Genomic DNA, 14171 nt, shown 5'->3' with positions numbered 1-14171 from the left:
TGACAATCTAGCCAGCTTTCTATCCACCTTATAGTCCATTCATCCAGCCCATACTTTAACTTGCTGTCAAGAATACTGTGGGAGACTGTGTCAAAAGCTTTGCTAAAGTCAAGGAATAACACGTCCACTGTTTTCCCCTCATCCACAGAGCCAGTTTTCTCATCGTAGAAGGCAATTAGATTAGTCAGGCATGACTTGCCCTTGGTGAATCCATGCTGACTGTTCCTGATCACTTTCCTCTCCTCTAAATGCTTCAGAACTGATTCCTTGAGGACCTGCTCCATGATTTTTCCAGGGACTGAGGTGAGGCTCACTAGCCTGTAGTTCCCCAGATCCTCCTTCTTCCCTTTTTTTAAAGATGGGCACTACATTGGCCTTTTTCCAGTCGTCCAGGACCTCCCCCAATTGCCATGAGTTTTCGGAGATAATGGCCAGTGGCTCTGCAATCACATCCGTCAACTCCTTTAGCACTCTCGGATGCAGCGCATCCGATCCCATGGACTTGTGTTCGTCCAGCTTTTCTAAATAGTCCCGAACCACTTCTTTCTCCACAGAGGGCTGGTCACCTGCTCCCCATGCTGTGCTGCCCAGTGCAGTAGTCTGGGAGCTGACCTTGTTCGTGAAGACAGAGGCAAAAAAAGCATTGAGTACATTAGCTTTTTCCACATCCTCTGTCACTGGGTTGCCTCCCTCATTCAGTAAGGGGCCCACACTTTCCTTGACTTTCTTCTTGTTGCTAACACGCCTGAAGAAACCCTTCTTGTTGCTCTTAACATCTCTTGCTAGCTGCAACTCCAGGTGTGATTTGGCCTTCCTGATTTCACTCCTGCATGCCCGAGCAATATTTTTATACTCTTCCCTGGTCATTTGTCCAATCTTCCACTTCTTGAGAGCTTCTTTTTTGTGTTTAAGATCAGCAAGGATTTCGCTCTTAAGCCAAGATGGTTGCCTGCCATATGTACTATTCTTTCTACACATCGGGATGGTTTGTCCCTGTAACCTCAATAAGGATTCTTTAAAATACAGCCAGCTCTCCTGGACTCCTTTCCCCCTCATGTTATTCTCCCAGGGCTTCCTGCCCATCAGTTCCCTGAGGGAGTCAAAGTCTGCTTTTCTGAAGTCCAGGGTCCGTATTCTGCTGCTCTCCTTCCTTCCTTGTGTCAGGATCCTGAACTCGACCATCGCAGGGTCACTGCCTCCCAGGTTCCCATCCAGTTTTGCTTCCCCTACTAATTCTTCCCGGTTTGTGAGCAGCAGGTCAAGAAGAGCTCTGCCCCTAGTTGGTTCCTCCAGCACTTGCATCAGGAAATTGTCTCCTACACTTTCCAAAAACTTCCTGGATTGTCTGTGCACCAATGTATTGCTCTCCCAGCAGATAGCAGGGTGATTGAAGTCTCCCATGAGAACCAGGGACTGCGATCTAGTAAATTCCGTGAGTTGCCGGAAGAAAGCCTCGTCCACCTCATCCCCCTGGTCCGGTGGTCTACAGTAGACTCCCACCACGACATCACCCTTGTTGCTCACACTTCTAAACTTAATCCAAAGACTCTCAGGTTTTTCTGCAGTTTCATACCGGAGGTCTGAGCAGTCATACTGCTCTCTTACATACAGTGCAACTCCCCCACCTTTTCTGCCCTGCCTGGCCTTCCTGAACAGTTTATATCCATCCATGACAGTACTCCAGTCATGTGAGTTATCCCCCCAAGTCTCTGTTATTCCAATCACATCATAATTCCTTGACTGTGCCAGGACTTCCAGTTCTCCCTGCTTGTTTCCCAGGCTTCTTGCCTTTGTGTATAGGCACTTGAGATAACTCGCTGATCGTCCCTCTTTCTCAGTATGAGGCAGGAGCCCTCCCCTCTCACACTCTCCTGCTCGTGCTTTCTCCCGGTATCCCACATCCCCACTTACCTCAGGGCTTTGGTCTCCTTCCCCCGGTGAACCTAGTTTAAAGCCCTCCTCACTAGGTTAGCCAGCCTGCTTGCGAAGATGCTCTTCCCTCTCTTTGTTAGGTGGAGCCCGTCTCTGCCTAGCGCTCCTCCTTCCGTCATTAATGTCCATTTGGCTGCTCTACAACTGTGTTACTGTTCCTTTCTGTGGCCCCTGTTATATCTTACACAGTTACTGAGATGCTGGTGATTGCAGGCTGCTAACTATTATAAAAATAGCACACTTGGGGTAATATAGAGCATTAATATTCTGACAGTAGCAAGGTTGGTTCTTATCCTTTCAGGACAGGCCTGTTAACCTTTGAAAGATTTGCAGTGGAGTTTCTGCAGTAGAATAATAAAACCAGGTACGTGAACCGGGGGGCATGAGACGGGGAGATAGTTTGTATCAGATAAAAAACCAGCAAAACTCTGGCAGTGTTCCAGAAAATACTCAGTGTAGTTTTCCCTGCACACGCCACTTCTTTTCTTTGGAAGCCCTAAAAGCCTGCGTGATTTCTGTGAGGGCAACGGAACCCTTTGCTGTTTTGTTACAGTGAATGGATTTAACCTCTCTGTGGTTGTGCGGATGGGGAGTTCTGCGGTCAATGTCGTGCTGTTTTGTTTTTTTTATTTCTGTGATGATGAATAGCCAGAGTGATAGTTGAGTGAGACTGTTCAGTGAGGCTGAGATGAGAACAGGCCAGTGCTATTTCAGGCCAGTAGTTCAGATACTCATTTACTACTCTATTGAGAAACTCTCAACCTCTGGCCTTCTCGGGCAGTAGGCTGCTGCTGCAGGTGTTACAGGGCATCGTGACTGCTCAGTAGGTTACCTGTTACGTAAATTTCAGCATCCTTTAAAAAATGTTTCATAAGCAATAGTGAATAAATGTCCCGCATTGATTTCATCTGTGCATATCTTCTGTAAGGCAGAATGATGCAAAACCGTTAAGCCATTCATTAGATTAACTTTGTATTTGGCAAGTGCTTTAGTGGGAAAGGGATTTAATTTAACACTTTGGAATATAACTGCATCTTACTTCCTTATTTCTAAGTGTGGCGGAAGTTTACTCCCATGCCACCGTACCATTTAAGCGATGTGGCATGAGGTGGACAGGCATTGCCGAATGATTAGAGGATGCCGTGAAGGACTTTTAACTACCAGGTTAAAAATGCAATATCTCTTAGGGCTAGATTGTGATTTTAGATTTTACATACCAAGGGGTGGTATGTAAGTGGTACCAGCCCAAGGGAAGTCCTAGGAGACATTGCTCCCTGTTATACTGAAGGTAAATTACTGTTAGCTCTTGAAAAGGAACAGCTTACTTGCCTTTGTGCCTGCTACTCTCCCCAACAAGAATGCTTGGGTGGAGGAGCCAGTGTTTCAACTATCCCTCAGCCCTGCTTGCCTTTTCCTAATCTATTGCTCCCATTGGAGAGTATTTGGAGCGTATGGGGATTATTTTTAGCATTAAGGGCGGGGCATGACATGCATCACTGCTGTTCACATCAGGATACTTTTGTTGGCAGTGATGAAAATTCCAAAGCAGCCAAACCTGGAGAGGTTTCCACCTGTATTGTGCATTTGGTTACAGCAGGAATAAAGCCCAGCTGTAAAGATGAACTTTTCATTTATCCACAGTAGTTTGTTAAGGAATTAAAGTGCATCTGTGCTTCCAGGACCATTGTCATAAATATAAAGGGAAGGGTAACCACCTTTCTGTGTACAGAACTATAAAATCCCTCCTGGCCAGAGGCAAAACCCCTTCACCTGTAAAGGGTTAAGAAGCTAAGATAACCTTGCTGGCACCTGACCAAAATGACCAATGAGGAGACAAGATACTTTCAAAGCTGGAGGGCAGGGGGGGAACAAAGGGTCTGTCTGTGTGATGCTTTTACCGGGAACAGAACAGGAATGGAGTATTAGAACTTGTTAGTGAGTAATCTAACTAGAAATGCGTTAGATTTCCTTTTGTTTAAATGGCTGGTAAATAAGCTGTGCTGAATGGAAAGTATATTCCTGTTTTTGTGTCTTTTTGTAACTTAAGGTTTTGCCTAGAGGGAGTCTCTTTGTTTTGAATCTGATTACCCCGTAAGGTATTTACCATCCTGATTTTACAGAGGTGATTCTTTTACTTTTTCTTTAATTAAAATTCTTCTTTTAAGATCCTGATTGCTTTTTCATTGTTCTTAAGATCCAAGGGCTTAGGTCTGTGTTCACCTATGCAAATTGGTGAGGATTTTTTCAAACCTTCCCCAGGAAAGGGGGTGTAGGGCTTGGGGGGATATTTTTGGGGGAAAGACGTCTCCAAGTGGGCTCTTTCCCTGTTCTTTGTTTAACACGCTTGGTGGTGGCATCATAGGGTTCAAGGACAAGGCAAAGTTTGTACCTTGAGGAAGTTTTTAACCTAAACTGGTAAGAATAAGCTTAGGGAGTCTTTCATGCAGGTCCCCACATCTGTACCCTAGAGTTCAGAGTGGGGGAGGAACCTTGACAACCATAATAAAGATTTCAGCAGTCTCGTATGGGAGAAGGTTGCTGGAGTGTGAACCACTGTGCTCTTAGACAATCCATGATTATAATTATAGGCTCTTCTATGAGAAAGAAGTTTAGAAGAAAAAGAAAATTACAAGGACTGAATAGTGAATTGAATCTTAAATCTTTAGAGGAAGAGAAGGGAATACACACATCCCCATTCAACTATTGTTTTGAAACCATATGTTCTTCTTCATATGCAGATCCATTGATCCTTACCATGGGTCTTTAGTTAACACAGAAATTTGGAGGCAGTACCAGACCTGTCCATCACTGGAGTGAAGACTAAGGGTCAAATTTTTAAAGGTATTTAGGTGCCTAACTCCCATTGATTTCAATGGGAGTCAGGTGCCAGAATACCTTTTAAAAACCTGGCCCTAAGCCCCTCCAGCTGATGAGCTAGACAGTTTTTTCCCTCCACCTCTGCCTGGGAAGGGTCCGGAGCTCACTGCCATAACACTATATCTGCATAACCCTGGGTAACATGTGTCACACTGGAACTAAGGTCTGCAGCAGTCTGGTGCGGTGGGCTGGAAGAGCTGCGGCAGCTTTATTTATAACTTTTAAACAAAGAAAGATACTGTCTTTGAATTGGGGCAAAGCGTCTGGTTGCTGTGGTAGATCTCCAGAGGCAGGGAGGGTCCTGGTTGATCCTCCACTCCAGGAAAGCTCAATCCCCTCCCCAGCTTGCTAGGGAGAGAGAGCTTCCATCGCTGCACGCCCTCCACATCAAGGGAAACTCAGCGGCAGCAGAGTGGAGCCTCAATCCAATAGCATCCCCCCCTCTTAACAGAAAGATTTGCATAACTGTACCCCTCTTTGAACGCCCAAATCATTCACAAGACACGCATCTGCTTTGCCCGTCTCAAGGGTCTCTTTTCAGAAGCCCTCTGGGCTTTCTATTCCTAGCAGACCCAAAAGACTGCCTTTCTGACTCTGTCTCAGCCAGAACTTTGCAAAAGATCAGATGGGACCCGGCACAAATTTTCTCATTGTCCTATTCTGGACAAGGAAGCCATTGTTGCTGGACTTTCTAGACTTGTCCCAATTGACAGAACTGCTGAGGTTCTGCCACACAGAAAAGATCCACTAACTCAGGCGCCAGTAGGTCATTCAGAACCTAGAAGGCAAAATTTATCTGCCTGGAATTTGAGAAGCAACAGTTACAGTGGAAGAGAAAAGGATTCTCCATTCAAGTGATTTCCATGCTATCAGACATTGTGCCAGTGGAAAACACTCCTCCATTTGGTTGGATTTCAAACACAGATTCAGGGATCAACAGATCTGATGCAGATCTGTAAGGATTGGTGAGATTCTGGAATTTTTGCCCCGTGGTGTCTCCATGAACTTCAAGGTAAACACCTTGAAAATATATCCCTCACCCCTATTGAGAGTTCTGGAGTCATTGAGACCAGGCAAGATTTCCTCTCAGCCAGTCATCAAAAGGTTTCTCAGATCATTGCCTCTTGTTCTCCACTTGTTCCCAGGGAACATTGGTCTAGTTCAATGATCCTGTCAACCACCCTTTTAAGCTTTTTCTCGCAGTCTCTTTTTACTGAGACTTGATATATTATCTTGAGAGGCACAACAGTATCTCCCCCCCCCTCCTCTATACACATATAGAGCCATGAGATGTGCTATGTACCATTGCAGATGTCTAATCTCCTCTTACTGATGAGTTGCAGGGTGGTTGCAGAGAGGAAGAATCTGCAACATTTGGCCAAAGGGTGCATGTAACTCAATTAGTCGCACTGTCATCTCCTTGCCGCAGGGTCTGGATTACAAACCCCACACCTGGCGGGGTACTGACCTCATGGCCCGTGACTGACACTGCAGCGGGAAGAGGGTTTGGGGGATGCCGATGCTCATTTAGCAGAGTGCTCCCCTTTCCACTCGACACACTGCACCATGGTCAGTTCTGCTCATCTCAAGGAGCTGTCAAGAAGGCAGTGAAAGATTCCATGGTATTATCTGCAAGTCCTGGCATCCAGGATGAGGTAGCCCAGCTCATTAAACTAGATGGCAGCATCCGAGGTGGTTTGTGGGTAACAGATTGTCTGTCTAGTTACTGTTCTACCAATATCTCATTAATTGCTTTGTAAAAATACAGAGACGCTGCTTACGAAGCGTGCTCTGCGGAACCAAATTCTCTTGCATCAGATGGTCTCATATCCCATGATATAATAAAAGTACAGCGAGTAACAGAAACAAGCCCAGCTTTCTTTCCCAACAGAATAAAAATAATGAGGAGTGGAAGGGAAATGACTGTGCTATACACAGACTGCTAGTTTCTTTTTGCGGATACAGACTAACACGGCTGCTACTCTGAAACTAGTTTGACCAGCGACTGTACCTGCATTAAATTTAGGTAGCACGACATGTCTGTACTCAGAAAGAGGAGCATGATGGAGCCAGCAGGGAAACTGAACCTTTCACCCCTGAAAGATGATTATTCCAGGCCAAGGTGGAGATTTTTCTTCATCAGGACAGTATATCAGAATGAATATATATTATATATTATCAGGACAGTATATCAGAATTGTGGAGCAGCTGTGTGCATTTAACCTGATTTGTGAATGAACAAGGCCAGGGGTGCTCACATAAGGGTAACAAATACAGAGAACATTAAGACTTTAATAGAAGAATAATTATTGGCCTTGCCAACAGAATATTTGCTCTTACATCTATATGGTATTAATCATGAAGGTCTCTTTTTTGCATTTCTCATGACAGCCCTGCTAAGAGTAGGGGGAAGGGTGGGTAAGGTTCTGTGTCTGTGTATGGAGACATGCCCTCTGTTTAAAAATGTAAACGAAGACATTTCATGCTATTGGTGAATATCATCTAGAATGTAAGAAAGCCCCATTCCATCTCACGGAACAGGACTCTCTAATGGTAATGTTGCCTTGAAAATTACAGCCTACATAGTCTGAGAATGATTCAGGGTAATTACATTAGTGTTGCCAGAGAAATGAAAAGGAGCACTTTCCATATTACCTAATAACAAGCTCTGCTGGTCTGTACGCCTTAAATTATTTCCACGAAGAACCTGCAAATGATGGAAATCATCAGACTAATTAGCAGGTGTGGGTTGGTGGGGGCGGAGTGTATTGCATGACAATCGGTGTTTGGCTGAAGGGGCAGTCAGGGGAAATACTGGGGAAATAGCCTTGGTGAGACATGATGCAGAGGTTTTCTGATTAGTGAACCTATGATCTATAAATGAATTCAGGGAATTCACAGGTCCTGGGCCTGGAGAATTGCCTAACACAAGTAGTTTGGGTCAGCATGTATAACACTGAACATTGTCCACGTTTTTGGCAGGTCACACCTGGGAAGCCAAGTCAGAAATCTCCCCTGCCTCCAGCCCTTTTCAGTGCAGGCAATGAAGACTCGGTGGGGATGTCTACATTGCGATAAAACACTCGCGAATGGCCCGTGTCAACTGGTGCAGGCTGCGGGGCTATAACATTGCAGTATAGACATTCGGCCTCAGGCTGGAGCCTGGGCTCTGGGACCCTCCCCCATGTGGGGTCCCATAACCCAGGCTTCAGCCCAAGCCCAAACCTTTACACTGCAATTTTATAGCTCCACAAGCCCAAGTCAGCTGATACAGGCCAGCCGTGGCTTTTCATTGCAATGTAGACATACCTCGCCATACCCACTGCCTCCTCTCTTGGCTTCTAATCCACCTCGGATGCCTGTCTGACAGTGGGAGCAGGAGTGCAGAAGGGTCCGCTGTCAGATCCAGGCATTTGGCAGCAAGTGTGTGGTAATGGCAATGACCTGATAATTCTCCAAAGGCTGAGTGCCAACGTCCGAAATCTCTGTCTGCCTAACACCTGGGAATGTGATGCTTGTTTTGTGTCAGCAGGGCTGGCCCAATGTGAGACGATGGTGGTGCTTCATCACGGATCTGAGATGGGAGGATTTGTACCTTTCGGATCCACTTTCACATTGTTGTCCCCAGTCCTTAGGGCAAACCATGCCATTCAGAGCCTCACCGCTCCGCATACCGGGCCAGCTTCTGTCTAAATCTGGGGGAAATCCATTGGCTCCAGTGAGAAAATTGAGCTCATTGGAGTTACTCTGGGTTTACCGAGGTGTAACCGAGGGCAGAATCTGCCCCTTTTAAGGCCTCTTTTAAGATTTCAGTTTTTGTTTCTCTCGGAATAGCTCTGCTGGAGTGCCTGTTATTTTATCAGCATTATAGAAGCCACTCAGACTACTGGACTAACTCAGCGTTACTGTCAGCACTGCTTTTAAGATGCTTCATTCTGTGGACCCGTTTTTACCTTGTCTCGCTTTAGCTGTCAGCCTGCTGCTGTGTGTGTTAACTACAGATGGGGACAAATTGCAAAAATCAGATCCAGAACGCTTTGAAGCCGGGAGATAGGTAAGGCTGGGATTGTCACATATGCCTTGTACACGGCAGGTTGCAGGGCTGCTACTCGCAGGTCAGGCTTCGTTACCAGATATGGACTGGTAACAGAGCTTCCTTCCTTGAGAGAGACACTGCAAGGCAGGGAGGGTCTCAGAGCCCGGGCTCCACCCCGAGCCCAAACGTCTACCCTGCAGGTGTTAGCCCCATTGCCCAACCCAGCTGCCCAGGGCTCTGAGACTCAGTGCCGGAGTGTTTTATCTCAGTGTAGACGTACCCCAAGGTGCTTTAACCCAAAGGTATGTTACACACAGCACCACCCAGAGGCTGAATAGTATAATACAGTTTAGCATTCTATTACAGGGATCTTATGTCGGGTGCATATCCAGATTCAGTGGGGCTGCCCATGTGCTTAAAGTGAAGCACATACTTGAATGCTTTGCTGGCTATCACAGGGCCAGAAAGGTCCGCGCCCCCCTGAGCACTGCTGGGAGAAGTCGTTTCACAGTGCCAGTGTAACCTCCTTTCTTTTGTTTACTATCCCTGGCCAAAAGAGATATCTACATTACCTCTGAATTTAAAGAGACAGGGCTCCTGTCAATCCTAGACTTTTGTCCTGCATGAATTCAGTTTTCAAGTATGAATAATTGTCACACATCTGTAACTAAGGCCCAAGCCTGCAACTGATTATGAACACATTAAAACTGAGATAAAATGTGTGAGAAATTACCCTTTCTCCTTATTCTCATATTTTGAAATAGTTAATGGGTTAATACTTATGAGTAGTCAGAGGATGGGAAAAAACTAGAGATTGCTGAACTATCTAATTTAGAATTTAAAAACGCTTTGCAGATTTCTTCCTCCACCTCAGTTACATACACACTGTAGCTCACCTGGCAGATGCTTTCTTTCTGTTTCCTTGTGGTTTTTATATGAAAGTTTTGGAATGTCTCAATGAGACATTGGAAATCTCACTCCTTGAAATTGTCATAGCACAAGAGCTGTGGGTGTAGGGGGCAGGGTGGTGGTGGTGCTGGAATGCAACTAGGTATTAGCCATTAAGCTGAATTAATTGTGTATGTATATATCAATGGCACGTATTGAAGAACATGGTTTCAGCTACCACTGGATAACACTGCGAGCCTGACTACAGGTCAAGCTTAACTGCAACAAACTTTAAGGAAAAGTTTCCTGTTTCCTTTCCTCTTTTACGAGTGTTACGAACCTGTTGTGTTCTGCTTCCAGCCAGTTTTGTGCCTGATTTTGGCCTTACGCTGAGGAACATCTTAATATATAAATGGTCCCACTGAAGCCAAAGACGCCTTGTGGAGCAAGGTGCTACCCAGTATGAATAAGGGTGGCATAAGCTCGCCCCCTGTCAGTAGCGCACAGTATTGTGGACCTTACATGGATAACTTGAGTGCAGCAGCCAGAGCTTCTGTGAATTGCCTGGCGGAGAAGCTTTGCCATAGAAAATGGAAATCCTGACGCATTTTGAACTCTGATTTCTAGGAAACTGGAGCTTTGATATTATTGATTGCAAAGATCTCCAATGTTCTTTGAGTCCTCCAAGCCCTGTCAGCACTGAGACATACTGGTAGGTATGTAGATAATTATGTCAATATAATCTCAAGTTTATACTTGCACAGTTCATAGAGCTTAGGTAGCATTGGAAGCAGTACAAAGGACGGCTCAATAATTATAAACCTAAGTGCCTTTAAGCCGCAGTACTGAGGCTTGAAAACATTTAAACATAATGTGTACAAATGAGAAGGGATGAAAACAACTGCGGCAAAATGGCTGAGCTCCAAGGATCTTTTTATGTGTTTCTTGATGGCAAAATAGTTAGCCGGGAATGCAGTTCACATTCAGGTGCCCTTAAGTACCAGAGCGGTTTGTGTGATGCCTCACAGCTTTAATGTCAATATTTATACACTTGGCCTACTAATTACACCATTGCCAAAAAAGAAAAAAAAAAGAGGCAATATTAATGCTGTCAACCCTCCATGTGTGTACTTGCCATCGTGCCATTCACACAGAAAATATGCTATAATTAGGAATTACGGTATGTCAGACTGACAATGCTCAGGACCAGCCTTACAAAATTAAGATAAGCTTTATGGAATTAAGTTAAATCTTACTGAATTGGGTTTAACACCTTTGGTGTCCATTGTATTAAAAATGCAATTGCTTCTGTGTTAATGCAGGATTATCTGTAATTTTTCTCGGGATTTGACTAATGTAAATGTTAGGAAGTTACAAAAACGGGGACAATATGTGGGAAGTGAGTTTCTGAGGAGGTACTTGGAAGGCCTTTGGAAACTATGCCTTGCGGAGAGACTCATTGTCTGCTAATTATGTACTCCTGGAAACTTCAGATCAAAGACCCCGGGACTATATAAAGGGTGGACTAAACTTTTCATATGTGTGCTGGTTCTCAAGTGAGACTGTTACGAACTTGTGACCACAAAAGACACCTCTTTGGGTGCTTGAGGGGCTTGCCTGCCAGAGCCCATGCTGGAGACAGTTTGGGGGCAATTTCCAGTAAGCTTAGTAGCATGTGTGTAGGTTATTTTATTGTTTTTAATATGTTTTTTCTGTAATGCTTATACCCTACGAATAAATATACTGGCATAGGAAGTGCTCTGTGGTAACTTATAACCACTGGCTATCATTCTGCTGTTACTCTCTGAAGAGAAGGAACGAGAAGCCTGCTTAAGCAGCCTGTTTTGCTGGGAAAATCACAGTATAGTCAAGGAACTGTGCAGCCTGGAGATACCCTGATCAGGAGGGAGTGCGACGCCTGTCTCTATAAGAACATAAAAACGGCCATACTGGGTCAGACCAAAGGTCAGCCTCGCCCAGTGTCCTTTCTTCCAACAGTGGCCAATGCCAGATGCTTCAGAGGGAATGAACAGACCAGGTAATCATCAAGTGATCCATCCCATTGCCCATTCCCAGCTTCTGGCAAACAGAGGCTAGGGACACCATCCCTGCCTATCCTGGCTACTAGCCATTGATGGACCCATCCTCCATGAACTTATCTAGTTCTCTTTTGAATCCTGTTAGAGTCTTGGCCTTTACAACATCCTCTGGCAAGGCGTTGTGTGGAAAAAATACTTCCTTTTGTTTGTTTTAAACCTGCTACCTATTAATTTCATTTGGTGACCCCCTAGTTCTTGTGTTATGAGAAGGAGTAAATAACACTTCCTTACTTACTGTTATATCAATATCCTCATTTAATACGAGGCACTCTAGTTCACCCATCTTATTATTTAGACTTCTAGCATTTGTAAATAAGCACTTCAAAAACTTGTCACTTTTTAGCTGTCTGCCATTACATGAAGTAACTGAATGGGACTTTTGTCATTTGATTGTTTCTCATCAGATCCTACCTGTATTTTATCATCTTCCATCCTCTCCTCTTTACTAGGACCTAGAGAATCTCCATTAATAGATCCCCCCTCCCCCCGCAAGGAATGCCTCTGTCCAAACCACGTACTCCTCTGCATCTGTGTGCTTTCCCTCAGCCCTTGGTTTAAAAACTGTGGACCTGATGCGAAGCCCACTAAAGTCAGTGGACTTACCATTGACTGCAATGGGCGTTGGATCAGACCATATACAAGCCTCTCACTTACAAGGTTTGTATACTTTTGACTCTTGACTGTGTTTATGTCTCATATAAACACTCCCGCTGGACTATGCGCCTCAGTAACTCAAAGAAAAGAATAAACTGATGAAACTAGTCTACATGGTTTAGAAAGAGAATGTGAAGGGAAAAAATATTACTCTCTCTCTTTAAACTGTCTCTTTTCTGTATTGTTACCTTGACAACTCTGCTGCTGTTTTTCGTCTTTGGTGGGACTTAACAGTGGTGAAAGAGGGGGACATCCATGTATGTTTCCACATCTACTCCAGCCTCCTTCACAGGCACGTGTCAATTACAGGGCATCTAAAGCAACAGAAAACCTTGTTCATTATGTTGACCTATGGTGTCATCTGGAAATTATTACAGATACTAAGAACTGGGACCCATTTTGATTAAAGGTACAACATTATGTCTTTTTGTTTAAGCCAAGATCACAGTTAGGTTAATTTCCTGGAAGAAGAGATCCAAAGTACTTTAAATATTTTTCAGGGTTTAGCACAGCTCGAGAGCAGAGAGTAATGAAAGTGCTTGAAAAATAATTGTATTATTTTTGGTATAAGCAGCTACAGGAGTGTATGTCAAGATTAGGGCACAGCTCTGATGTGCTGAGCTGAATCTAGAGAGGATAAAAATATCCTTTCTTTTCTTGCAATTGAAATTTCACGAGAGGCAGAGGCAAAGGTAAGGGGAATGTGCTGGAGAATTGAAATTTGAATCACTATCTTCCTTTGCTTTTATTAGTGCTGGCAAAGCTGCCTGCTAACCTAGGTTAGCCCAAGACCGTTGATACCGGCAAAACATTAAGAAACAATAGAGATATTAGCTGCCAAACCTACCAGTCTCAAGAAAAGTTGGTGCAGAAAATGACTCTAACGTTCAAATTTGTTGCCAAAATGGCTTGCGTTACAGTTGCAAACAAAAGACATGCATTACCCCCCGCCCCAGGCTCAGTGCAGGGGTGTGTCAGGGGGGAAGGGTTCTTGAATGCAAAACACATGTGTTTTCAATTGATATCTGGAGCCAGACCAGTAGCTGTAACTTGGCCTGACAAAGCCTTATTGAAGTACAGGCCGAGTGTAGTTTCAAAGCAGTTAGAAAAAGAACGGGAATGCTGTTCAGGAAATTCTTCAGGCATGGGCAGGGACTTGGCTGCAATTCTGCTGTTGGAAAATCTGACAGGGGCAGCTTCTGAACACAGGATAGGCCTCGTGCTGTTCTGAAAGCAACTGTGCATCTTCTTGTGTACCCCCAGCACACGCCACGATTGTATATTTTGCATCTGGCGACTGAGAGGTAAGAGGGACATTGTTCGTTCTCTGTACAATTGGTTTGATTTGCTGTTCTTTTGTTCTGGTGCAGGAGAAGCTGTTTCCTTTCAGCAAATGGTTTAGAGAGGAAGAATTTGGGAATATGCGATTGTGGCACGTTTGCTAAAGAATCCCACTAGTTTTGGGTGGGGTGTCAGTTTCTTTCTAACTTTTCTTTCATGCTAATCCTGCAGACAATTCAACTCTTGCCACTGCTTGTGCAGAGATTTGCAGACACACTGACCAAATGTTTCCCAACTTTTGTTTTCCTAAGGCAAGTCTGAGTGCAGCCAAAGAGAGCATTTTAAGGGCATCAGCATGTGTCTGTGTAACAAAAAGACAAGACAAAAAGTACTGTAGTCCAAAT

General features: G+C 44.5%; 1 protein-coding gene across 4 annotated transcripts in view; it reads left to right on the top strand.

The window, feature by feature from the left end:
• The window catches only part of SGCD (sarcoglycan delta), a 499695-nt gene that overhangs the window by 288622 nt on the left and 196902 nt on the right, over positions 1–14171 (top strand). The window contains exon 1 of one of the 4 annotated variants that reach the window (XM_074960243.1): positions 13672–13790. The exons of the other annotated variants lie outside the window; for them this stretch is intronic. The gene's annotated coding sequence lies outside the window, so the exon portion shown is untranslated. Of the gene's footprint in view, positions 1–13671; positions 13791–14171 lie in introns of those variants that run through there. 4 annotated transcript variants of the gene reach the window in all.

This window comes from Natator depressus, chromosome 8 (assembly GCF_965152275.1).
Source record: "Natator depressus isolate rNatDep1 chromosome 8, rNatDep2.hap1, whole genome shotgun sequence".
Lineage (NCBI taxonomy): Eukaryota > Metazoa > Chordata > Testudines > Cheloniidae > Natator > Natator depressus.
The sequence above is the reverse complement of the archived record's forward strand: the minus strand, read 5'-3'. Positions and strand labels throughout refer to the sequence as shown.